Here is a 12,162-nt window from a genome sequence, read left to right as displayed (position 1 = left end):
ACTCATGTAAATACATGTTAACTGAGATGCAGTTTCTTGAAATTGAACTGAAATTAAAGAAAATATTTAATAACATAATGTATAAAACATTACTCCCCTTTAATGTATAAAACATTTCCTCAACTTACTTATTGCAGAAATCAAGGCTCCAAGCAGCACAGAGTTTATTTCCAGTCTCTTTGCTTCCCCTTTGAGTGGCCATGCATCATTTTGTATATATTTGAAGTTAAAAAAGATGTAATCCAAGTCCTGTAAACTCTTGGGTTTAGTCATTATATGGCAGAACAATTTAGTTCAGGGAAGAAACGGGCAAGCTGAGCCTTTGCTGAGACAGAAGAGATCATCTTCCTCTGACTCCTGTGAGAAGCTCGGAGTGACACTCAAGGAACTGCTTCCTCCTGTTTTATTTCTACTTCATGTGAGAGATTTGGAAAGCTCATTATTCCTCCAGTACCTCTGCTGTGACTGTGTAGGAAGCACCTCTTTCTTTTGGAGGAGGAAAGAGGGTTGAAATACAGAAACTGTTGTTTGGTTCTCAGTATGCCTTTTTCTATTTAATGAACAATCAATTTAGCAAAGATGCTCCAGTTCTGGCTAATGTTGGGGTTCAAAATATTTGACCCACTCCCTGTATTTCAGCTGCTGGTTCCCAAGACCTGCTGTGGGAGTGGTCCAGCAGTGCCTGCCATGCCAGACCTCGTGTCTGAGCTCAAAGTGAAGCTGGGCACTCCCCATCCCTTGCAAGAGCATGGTGCTGGCCAGTGTGGCCATTTGGTACCTGTAGCCCACCCATCAGCTCCCCATGTGCACAGCTAGCTCGTGTGCCATCCTCCTGGCCCCTACTACAGTATTAGCAGCAACCCTCCACCTCCATAGCTCTTGCTCCGTGTGGCTTCATTCGCTGCCAGGTATCAACAAATGATACTACTCTGAGAAAGTGTTTTTTGCGATTTCCTTTCTTAGCATTGGTTTGCATACTGGAGCATATCCTCCTACTATTTACTATACGCACTCCTGCTTATCTCAGCGTAACAGTGCTGCTGAAGCACAGCTTGTACACCAGTTGCAAGTTGTGGATCCAACAGCTTGGCCTGCGTTTGCTCTTCCCATTTATGGGACAGGGCCAATTTGAAATCGCAAGTCATAAACAGACATGTTTACTTACAATTGTTAATAGCACTATCGATAGAAAATACTTTTTTTAAAAGCTCATTTTTTTCTCTGCACTTGCTTTTTCTGTTAGTCTCAGATTAGATGAGAAAAGATTTCATGGAATCACTAAGGTTGGAAAAGACCTCCAAGATCATCCAGTCTAACCATCACCCTACTGCCAATGTCAGCCACCAAACCATGTCCTAAGTTTCCAAAGGTTTCATGTTTATGTGTTAGAAAGCAAGTTTTGCTGGATTTATTTTTAGTTGCAGAGGTATTTCTGAGTGGTGATGTGTCTGATAAAGGGTGGTGTCTGTAGCCTCCAAACATTTGCAGGATTTTCTCTGTGGGTTAAGGGAAGGGTGACCCTCTGAGACTCCTCATCAACAAAACGTTGCGAGCATCTTCCACTTGGACCAAGACCCATCACCGTGCACTCCCCGAGAGCCACGCCACCCTATTAACGCCGAGATTTCTTGCAGTTTTACTACTTTTAGGGACAGCCCAGCTCCCCCTCCCCCCCTCCCCGCGCTGGTGCCTGATGCTCCCCGACCCCAAGCGCCCCCTCCCGCTGCCTCCGACTCTCATCTCCCTCCCCCCGCCCAACTTTCGCGTCCCCCCTACCCCAAAGCGGGGATGCTCGGGCAGCTCCTCCCGCACCCCAAACCCCTGCTGGCGGCGGGGGGCGCCCGCGGGCGGCGGCGGGAGCGCGGGCGCGGGGGCGGCCGGGGAGCGGCGGCGTGAACGCGGCTGCAGAGCCCCCCCCGGCCGGCAGCGGGGAGCAGGGAGCGGCAGCGCCGCAGCCTCCGGAGCCGGCCGAGGAGCGAGCCCCGAGAGAGCCCCGGGAGAAGCCCCCCGGGGACGGGGGGGGGACGGCACGGCGGCCACAGGGGGCCCCCCGCACGCTGCGCGGCCCCGCCGCTGCCGCTCGCTCGCCCCCGGCGAAGAGAAACCAAAGCGAGCGGCGGCACCGCCACACGCTCTCTTCGCTCCCTCCTTCTCCTCCTCTTGGTGGTGGTGGTGTTTGGTTTTGTTTTGTTTTTTTTTTTTGAATATTTTTTTTTTCGATTTTTTTTTTTTTTTTTTCCGCGGGGATTCTCCGTTCTCCTCCCAGCCTGACTTGCACCTTCTTGATAATTTCTCTTCCCCCCCTCTCCACCTCGTTTTTTTTTTTTTTAATACTCTTCTTCTCCCCGCTTCCGAACCCTGTGTCTGTGTCTTTCAATACTATCACAACCTCTGCTAAAAATAGATCTTTTTATATACCCTTCCTCCTCTCTGACCCCATCCAACACCCCTTGTTAAGGTGAGTTGTGTCTTTTCATCACTTTTTTCCTTGTGTGTTGTTGTTTTGTTTTGTTTGTTGCTTTTTTTTGTTTGTTTGTTTGTTTTTTTCCTCTCCCCCCTTTAGGGCAGGTTTTAGGGAGGAGGGGATGTGGAGGAGAGGATTTCACGGGGAGCCAGGCATGTTTGCAAAGCCTTATTTTCCCTTCTGCAGCCTCAGCATCGTTCCGGACTGCTCCTTTTTACCCCAAGGATGTAGCTGGCTGATGAAAGTGGGGAACTACTCTTCCTTAGCACTGCATGCTTGGAAGCCACAGCAACAGCAGGGGGAAAAAAAAAAAAGAAAAAAAAAGAAAAAAAAAAAAAGCTGCTCTTTTTTTCCTTCGTCCCCCCCGCCCCCCCATTCCCTCCTCCTTTCAGTGTTTGGTTTTCTTTCTTTCTTTCCTTATTTATTTATTTTTTCTTTTGGTGTGTGTGTGTGAGCTTGATTTCTGTCTTTAAGCAATTCGCAGGGGACTTGCAAAGAATTGCATGTGATGTAGGGGGGAGTGAGTGTGCACGTGTGTCTGAGTGTGTGTGTGCATGTGTGTGTGTGTGAAGTGCATTTGTATTTCGTGTTTATGGGATGGGGAGTGATAAAGCTTCCACGCCGCCACTGTACATAGAGCGAGGAGCACGGCAGAGGCTGCTGATGGAGAAATTGGTCAGGGATGCAGGAAAAAAACACAGAGCTCTCGACAGAGTTCAGTCCCTTGTGCTCCAGGACATCTTTCCGTAGATCATCGCTGGCACCTTCAAGGTGCTGGCTCCCATTCCTCTCCTGCCTTCTCGGCAGGGGATTGCCTAGAGGGGAAACTTCAGGGCTCACGCAAATTGCTGGCGTTTCTATTCCTCCAGCAGCCCGAGACTGTGTTATTCCAGGGATAAGTGGGGAAAGCAGCGTTGTGATCCAGAGCAAACGGATCGTTTGCCATCACGTATTGCGTTCAGTATGAAAAAGAGAGATGAAGCGTTATTACTCTGGCCAGCCAGCAGAAGCTTTGCAGCCAGGTTTACTTTCCAATTCCAAAGTTGTTTTAGCTTGCTTTTCTTTCTTCGGCTGTTCAGCTAACTGTTCCTATTGACAACAGAAATGTGTTTCTACAGTAAAACAGTCTATTTGGAAGCTGCTGGGGAACAATTTATTATTCGGAGGCAATCAAGTAACTTATCTGTTTCATGGATTTCTCCCCAGTCTTTTAGTGTGCTTTCAACTATGTATTTTAGCGACGTGTCTGAAGTGGGGTAGTATAGATTTTAGTTGCATTTTAACAAGGAGTTAAGGCATAACTTGCAGGGTGCCATTTGCAAAGTGTCACTTAATATAAAGCAAAATAACAGCCCCCTAGCTCTTTTTCATGGATTTTTCACATCTCCGTTGTTTGCTTCAAAACAAGCAGGTGATTATTTTTTTTTATTATTATTATTTTTTAAGAACTTGGAGGGAAAGCTGGCTTCACAGTGATGCAGTTAGAAACATTCAGAGCTCAAAAACATAACACGTCTGTGAAACTTGAATTTGTTCAGGAAATCTAATGGATCCAAAGCACATGGAAGATCACTTTATGTGCATAGTTTTCTAACAGGTTGGATCATTTTTTTGCATCTGAAAGTATACAAATGAATTTAAAAGGTTGCTATTACCTGTGCTTGGAGTCCCTAATACTGTATGGATACAGGAACATCTCAGTTGCCTGTCTAGTTAATGCAATTCAAATACAACCAATCTCTCCACATGCTTTATAGATGACGTTCAACAACAGTGAGCAGTCATGGAAGTAGTCTGGTGCTCTCCAGAATCATTTTATCATTCCTTTTTCTTCCGAGCCTAAATTAAAATATTTTACACAAGTTTGCCTTGGGATTTTCTTTCCGCTGGGGCTAGCTGATGTTGCAAAAGCAGGAGGCATGCTTCAAGTGAGTTGTGCTGTTCTTAATGCCTGGTAGCGGAGAGGGAAGAACACCTGATGTGCTTTGTACATGATCCCTAAAGGTATGCAGGAGTGAGGAAAAAGATGAAAACCAGCACAGTACAGTAGCAGCTTAAAGAAGTAAATAAGGCTGATGCATGTTAGCTTGTCAGCTGCTGTTCTGCTGAAACCTGACTACTGGCTAAGCACGTTTTCTTGGTAAGCACTGTGATGTGATAAAATCTTTCTGATTTGATGGAGTTTGCTGTTAGAATCACATGTAGCACAGGACATCTCTTGTTCTGATGATAAAAATCATGCCTCCTCATTTTAATCTGGAGGAGGCTGAAATATCCACTACTCCTGCTGAAGTTACTGGCAGTTACTCGTGTTCAGCAGTTGTCAGGATTTTTTATTTAAGCGTAGAAGGATTTAGGATGTTTGTAAAGAATACAATTGCCAACAGATCTGTAACGTGTCATTATGTTTAGATTTTACCTTGGGTGCAAATAGTATGTTTATAGGTAAATGCTTTATTTTACCACAGGAACACTAAAATGTGTCAGTAGACGGACAACTTTTGCATGTTTTTTTTTTTTTTTTTTTTTTTTTTCATGAGGTTTTAAAGTGAATTTCCTTGGTATTGGTTAGCTGTTTGTGAAAAAGCAGTGTTTGCTTCACAAGTGTATGCGCCGAGTTCCTTATGCTAGTTGATTTGCTGTTGACATCAGTGAAGGAATGGAGTGTTTGTACTAAAAAATAAATAAATAACAAGACAGATTAATGCATTTTTGTATCATAACAGCTGAAAGACAAGCGCTTTCAGCTGGCTACAAAAATGCTCAAACAAAGGTTAATGTGGAGTTTGATCTGGTGGTTGTTCCCGGTGATGTGAGTGGCAGCATACCACCATTCAGGTTATTGTATCATGTCGTAACCTGTGATGAAACTTGCCTTTAAGTTATGTTTTGAGGCTTGGATAAAACTTGCATTTATTCACCTCTGAAGCTTTTCTTGCTCTTAAAACACGTCCTATAAAGCTGTGAACTGTTATAAGCAAAGTCATGGGAAGGGAGTTCAGAAGTCACTTTGACTTTGTGGAGCTTACTGCTATAAAAGTAAGGCGGGATTTGTCTCTATGAATTTGTTAGCCAACTGAAACGATTTCCTTTTCTTATGGTACTTTATTATTCTGCAACATCACCCTAAAACACTTAGTCAAGGAGTTTTTATTGCATGGATGTTACTCTTCCACAGCTGAAGACCGTGTGTGCTTGGTGCTGTCCTAACCTACAACTACCCGTTAGTTTTGGTAGCAATTTGTTGCAGGGCAAAACTGCTATTACATTCAGACATTTATTGGGGAGGCTGTATTTGTGTCAGATTTTCTTAAATTTTTAACAAAGGAAATGAAAACTGATGTAGTGTTGTTTAGGACTTTGGGAGGTAGAGTGCTATGTTGTTATCTATAACCATGTAGACTGCAATGGAAATATACATTAAAAAAGCAGTAGCATAAACCGTCTGAAATCAAATTGGTCCAATTTTGTCTGAAAACCCCACCATTTCCACCAGTTTTAAAAGGTACTATGCCTGTTTTTTGATCTGCACTTATATTTGTAATTTTGAAATGTTTAGATGAATGAGGCTACTTTATGCAAAGCTGACTTTTTATTTGTGTTCTGTCCACTAGAAATACAATTTTCGTAAGAAACTAATATATATATATATATATATATATATATATATATATATATATATATTTGTGCTGTACTTGCCTGCACACGGAAGAAAATTAGTATTTTACTCCTGGGAACCATATGTAGCCGAAGCATCGAGTGGAAACCAGCACCACATGCAGTCATGTTCTCAGTCTTGGTGGATGTGGGCAAGTGTCAGCGGTGACAAGTGCTGGTGTGTGGCTGGGGATGGAAGAGGCTGGCTCTTAGGGCAGGCAGAGCATCTAACTTACTGGTGCTGGAGTGGCTGTGTGGTGCAGGGCTAATCTAGCAAGTGGCTTCCTCACTCTTAGCAGCAGTGAAACTCCTCTGTCTCAGTTTGCGTTCAGCAATCTGCTTGGGTTTTCCTCTGTATTAGAGCAGATATGGAAGGCTTAATTACAGGCTGGTAGTGCTACCACAGGTCTCTAGTGACAACTGTTTGTAGGAGGTCAGATGGAAAGTAATTGTGGAGAGGAGGCTACCGCAACGACGTTTCTTCTTTGTATGTTATAATTTATGCCAGTTTTCCTTGTATTTGTATACAGCTATTGTACCCTACTTGTCTGTGTAGGCCGGAGGCTGCTTTGTGTGGAGAAAGTGTTTGCAGGAAGTGGGAAAGTAATATTATTGTTCCCCTTTTGGAATAACAGAATGTAACAGCTCTTGCTACCCTGGTCCCAAACTGATGAAGGACAGCCGTGGCATTGCTGGCAAAATGTTCGAAGTGACTAAGAGCTTTCTTCTTCTTTCATGATGGGAGCCACATTTCTAAGCATAATCCAAAGGGAATGCTCTTTTCAGAATGAAACTGTATTAGTGAGTCCCTGTGACCAGTCTTGTCCTGTTTGTGGCAGCCCAGTTAATTCCTGGATGAGGTGGGGTGAGCTTAGTTCTTCCCACTGGGGCCACAGCTCTAACTCCATGCTGGCAGCTAAGTAGCTATTCTAACAGTGTAGTGCTACCAGTAACAAAATGTAAGCTTTTTTTTTGTAGGGCAAAATACATAACACACTATCGCTTTCTGCTAACGGACAATGCTTTTAACAGGACATGTGAATCCAGGCATTTTGATTATGGATCTGTTTATCTTTCCACATCCGTGACTTTCTCATCTATGTTGTAGATATAATACTAGATATTATTGTAGATATGTAGATATTAAATACCGTGGATAATTAATGGACTCTAAGGTAGCAAAATGCTTATCTTCTGTAAATGAAAGATAAAGTTCTTATTTTGTTCTTTCATTTGTTTTGGGGGCATGGTTGGTTCTTAACTACACCTTATTTAGTTAACATCTGTCTTAGTTTGCTTAAAAATAGTTGCAAATAGGTTTATTATTATTAATTTTAATCAGTCTTTTTTGTGTGCTTTAAAAAAAAAGAAAAGTTTAGTTTCATATTGAAGTTTTACAGTAGGCCGTTGAGGTATGATGAAAACTAAATCCTCTTAATGACTGGTTGTCAGCATGCTTTGATTAATGTAAATGACATATATAGTGACAAGGTCTTTTTCAAACTTACTGGCAATTTGCATACAACGATATCTTTTATAATGAGTCATTTGGGGCTCCCATAGAGATTTTTTTTTTTCTTTCTGATCTGCAGTGAAAAAAAAAATCAAAGCAATTGGATTATTTGAGCTCCAGTACAACAAAAAAAGCAGTGATGGTATGGTTCCCTAATCAGTCATACCATTGTCATCTTTTCACCTGGGTGAGTTCAGCATAAAACATATCTATAAGCCAGCCATAGCAGTTTGGGGCAACACCTTTAGTTCATGATGGCTGCTTCAGTAATCCGAGTAGAAATACACCAATACTTAGTGACATGGTGAATGGCAAGGAGCATCAGCTGGGAAATAAATAGGGCCCTGAGGTAGGCTGAGAAAACGTGAGGAAAAGAAACAAAAAGTTTGACTTTCTAGAGCAGAAGTCAGCACATGGCCATGAAATATTTCCAAGCTTCACTGGGCATTAAGTGCTGTACCTGACAAAATCTTAGCTACTCACTGGCAAGGCAGAATCCTAATGAAATGTATCTCTTACAGCAGAAGCTGTAACAAGCAGAAAGAGAAAACTTTACAACCATAATACTTGTGTTGCAAGTATTACAAATATTCTTGTTTAAGAATGTTAATTGTTCCTTCTACTGTTGTAATATTGATGGCCAGGTATGTCCCATTTTAGCTATGTAACTTTTGAAAAGGTTTATATACCCTAAATTATATAATGAATGGGAGAGTAGATTTACACTAGAAAAACATGGACATTCAAAGTTAGGGCTCATCTTTCACTTAGCCATTGCAGGGACATGGTCTGTGACTTGGGAATTCTTGTCGCAGCCTCAACAAACATCTCCTTAGGTGGCCTTCCATGTAGTCCTAAAATGGGACGGTGTAGTTAAGGCTGAATTCAGTAATTCCTGGGCATATGAAATTGTTCCTCAGTTTCAGTGCTTGCCTAAGTGCTCATAGAACAGTGACAATAGGGAAAGTATGAAGTATCATCATTTATTATTATCTCAGAAAAGCTCATCTTGTAGGAGATGCTCATGTTCCAGGCACCCTGCATCGCTAGACTAAAATTCCTTGGCAGTATCACTGTTTTTCTGCAGCGCCTCACTGCTCAATTCTGTGGCAGTATGAAATAAACTGAATGTCCTTTCTAAAATTTGAAGTCTAAGTAAAAAACATGCCAAATATTGGAACATATTAAATATATTATTTGTATATGATAGTGCAAATTTAAGGATTTTAGCCATATGTTTCTCAATGTCCATCCATGTGAAAGATTTTTCTTTATTTGGATTTTCACCTAATACAAAAATACCTTGTGAAATCTAGAAGCAGATGAGTACTTCATGGGTAATACCTTACATGTCAGATAACTTACAGACATCAACTAATTAGCCATCACAGCAGCCCCCTTTGGGCTTTGTACTACAAAGTTTAAGCTGTGGTAATAGTAAAATGTGAGGGAGCAGGAAAGGAGAATTAATTTTCCCTCTCCTTTTATAGTTAGCTTTCAAGGGTAATGTGGGAGAGAGACTAGGAACGAAGAGTGGATTTGACTGTTCTTAGCCACCAGGTTAGTTTTAAGGCTCATTACTCTTTCTCAGTGGGGACCGGTGCCTGCATGAGTATTTTGAGGATAAGGGGTTGGCAGGTCCCCCTGCCTGGCAATACAGAAGAACCTGGGAAAGGGAAAATTTTGTGACTTTTTTTCTCAAGTCTGAAGGTAAAATCTGCAGTGCCATATGGCTAATATGGGATCATCATCTCCTCTGAGATCTTTCCCATGCATATCGCGATGGCAAGCTCAGGATAGATCTTCAAGGCCAAAATCTTAACAGCAACTTCTAAATTTGCACCTCCAATCACTTTTTGCTTGTGTGTGACACCTGGGTGTGCAGCCTGGAGCTGCAGCAATGGGAGGCAGAATCAGGGATAGTAAAGCAGCTGGAATCAAGGAAAGGATTTAGCAAATGGGTAACAAGGTACATTTACAAGCAAAAATGTGCAAAGATAAATGGGGACTATTTAAAAGAGAGGATAGAAGAGGGACAGGCATTGCACAGGGCTGGAATTAGTAAGATTTAACAGAATGCAAGAAACAGAAAACAGAAGACATCAGAGATGGAGGCTAGAGTGCAAAAAGACAGCACAACTAATGGTAGAAGGAGAAAGGTCAGGCTAAGAGGGAGCTGTACATATCAGTTAAAGTGTGTTTTCAAGATCAGCTTGAGTTGATCTAAATTCATGCTACTGCTGAAAGGGGAGTCCTGCACACTTTGCCTTCCCACCGCTGAATGATGTGCTCTAACTGGTAATATGAATAAAGAAAAATTCGTCCAGATCAGCTCCTTGATCCAGCTGACTAACTACTCCTATCAACACTACAGCAGCCTCGAGGCAAAGAGGCAGGGGGGACGTGAAGAAGGGCAGTGTAAAATTGACTGAAGCTGGTCACAAATCTGTGCTCTTGATCTAAAAGTCCCGATGAGATTCAGAGTTGGAAATTATTTAGAAGAGAGTCAGGTTAGGGCAACACAGAGAAAGAGACAATGAGCAGTTTAAATGGATGCAAAGAAAAAAAAAAAAGTGCTCGAAACAATTAGGAGGCAAATTCAAGTGTTTAAAATTCACAAAAGCCAGTATTTATGTTGCCTATGTGTTTAATTCAGCACCTGTTAGCATGCATTGCAACATAGTGTTTAGTTACATGATGAAGCAGGGCTTCATCACAGGGAAAAAAGCCCCGTGACAGCTTGCCCAGAGGTAGGATTGCCAGGAATATCATACACCTCTCTGGGGCTGCCTGGTCCCTGTGATCCTGTCCAGCAGAGCAGAGCCTCTGACATGTGGCCGGCATCACCCTCACCCCACTGGATCACAAATAGCAAAGTCCTGTCCTCAGCTGTCCCACTGGTGGCTCCACACTTCCCTCTCACAACATCAATTCCGATTTCCTTCATAGGCCCCAGCGTATTTCAAATTGACTTGTACAGTTTTACTTATTTATTTTAAAATCTGATACTTATGGCTCTAAAACCAGAACACCTTTCTGACTCTGTTTGCCTCTTAACTGCACCTGAAATGTGCTATACATGTACAGCATGTGTTAAACTTATTTTTAAATGGTAACTTATGCTTTACGTCTCCCTTGGAATAAAAAGAAAAGATATCAAAAATGAAAAGGAACTCAGAATAAAGTGCCATAATAGAAAAGGAAGCAAAGATTAGAATACATTTTGTAATAAATGAAACATAAAGCTCTTAGTGAAATCTTATTGGTTATCTTTTTAATGATTTTTTTTTTAATATTAAAGAGGACAATTATGGACAAATACGCACATATACAATCACACTATGGATTCTAGTCTTGGAAGAAAAGGGTTGAAACAGAACAGTGTAGCCATCGCTGTAAGAAATAAGATGCTGAGATATGATGTAATGCTGTCTAGACTAGAGTAAAAGGCATATTTAAAAAACTTAGCTAACTTATTAAAATATTTTAGAATTCTAAGAAATCACAAGTGCTAGCTGCTGATCTTTGATTTTACTTTGATCACGTTCTATGAGTTCTGGTGTCTTTTCATAACATTTTTGAAATGCTTCTTTTTCTTCCTTTAAGTGTACCTAGAGAGAATTGCATACTCATAAGAAGATATGACTGATTCTTCTGGGTTATCCAGTTCAATCCCTTGCTCTTACATCCAAGATATCATATAATTCCTTTCATGTATTGATCAAACTCCTCCTTACAACTATTTAGGGATTATTTAGTTCCCATACTACTATTTGGAGGCTGTTTCAGAATTCTGGTTTCATTTCTCCTTAAATATATTCAGGGCCTGCTTATATTACTTTGTTCTTGATCTAATCTTGTACTTGAGCTTCAGTGGTCTTTTCTGCACAGTGTTTATTACCCCAAAGTATAAAGAAGTCCAGAAGTCCTGCCCACAGTCTTCCTGTGCAAGTCTTAAAAAAAAAAAAGTTTTTGCATGACAGAGTTCAGTTCTGGTTAGGACTCCTAAATTATTATGGAATAGGGTGTGAAGTTATATACAGTGGTGTTTTCATCATGCTCCTTGTTCATGCGATGGCTAACCTTATACCAGTCCTTGGTATTGACCTTCCGAGTTTGATGTGTCAAGTGCCTACCTCACATTTTTACTTGGGTGTAGGTTTTGTCTTCAGGTGTATAGTGCTCTACAGGGTTTTTGCAGACTCATTTTCATTTGGCTTGGTTCTGTTTTCTTACTATAAATAGTTTTAGTAAGACAGAAGCAATCTTTGTTTATAGTTTGAACAAGTCCCGTTTCTCTGCTGGATTAATTTCACTTGCTGAGAGTTGATGTTTTGACACTTAAACAGATCCAATATTCTAAACATTTCTCTTACAAACAGGAAGTAGCCATTATGCTCTAAGCAAAATTATTTTTGAATCAGACTATCCAACAGTCCTAATCAGGAATGCATTAGATTTCATGTGGATTTACTATGTGTACTTCATTTGAGAAGCCTAGAAATTAGTATAGCAAATTTTTATTATG

The 12,162-nt window shown here is 41.3% G+C and overlaps 1 protein-coding gene across 6 annotated transcripts in view; it reads left to right on the top strand.

Moving 5' to 3' along the window:
- The first annotated feature begins 1,936 nt into the window (after positions 1-1,936).
- LOC101789676 (poly(rC)-binding protein 3) overlaps positions 1,937-12,162 on the top strand; it is a 513,140-nt gene continuing 502,914 nt past the window's right edge. For all 6 annotated transcript variants that reach the window (XM_038173813.2, XM_072034879.1, XM_038173808.2 and 3 more), the window contains exon 1: positions 1,937-2,458. The gene's annotated coding sequence lies outside the window, so the exon portion shown is untranslated. The remainder of the gene's footprint in view (positions 2,459-12,162) is intronic.

The sequence above is a fragment of the Anas platyrhynchos genome, chromosome 2 (genome assembly GCF_047663525.1).
Source record: "Anas platyrhynchos isolate ZD024472 breed Pekin duck chromosome 2, IASCAAS_PekinDuck_T2T, whole genome shotgun sequence".
NCBI lineage: Eukaryota > Metazoa > Chordata > Aves > Anseriformes > Anatidae > Anas > Anas platyrhynchos.
Note: the sequence above shows the minus strand (reverse complement) of the source record. Positions and strands in the feature narration are given on the sequence as shown.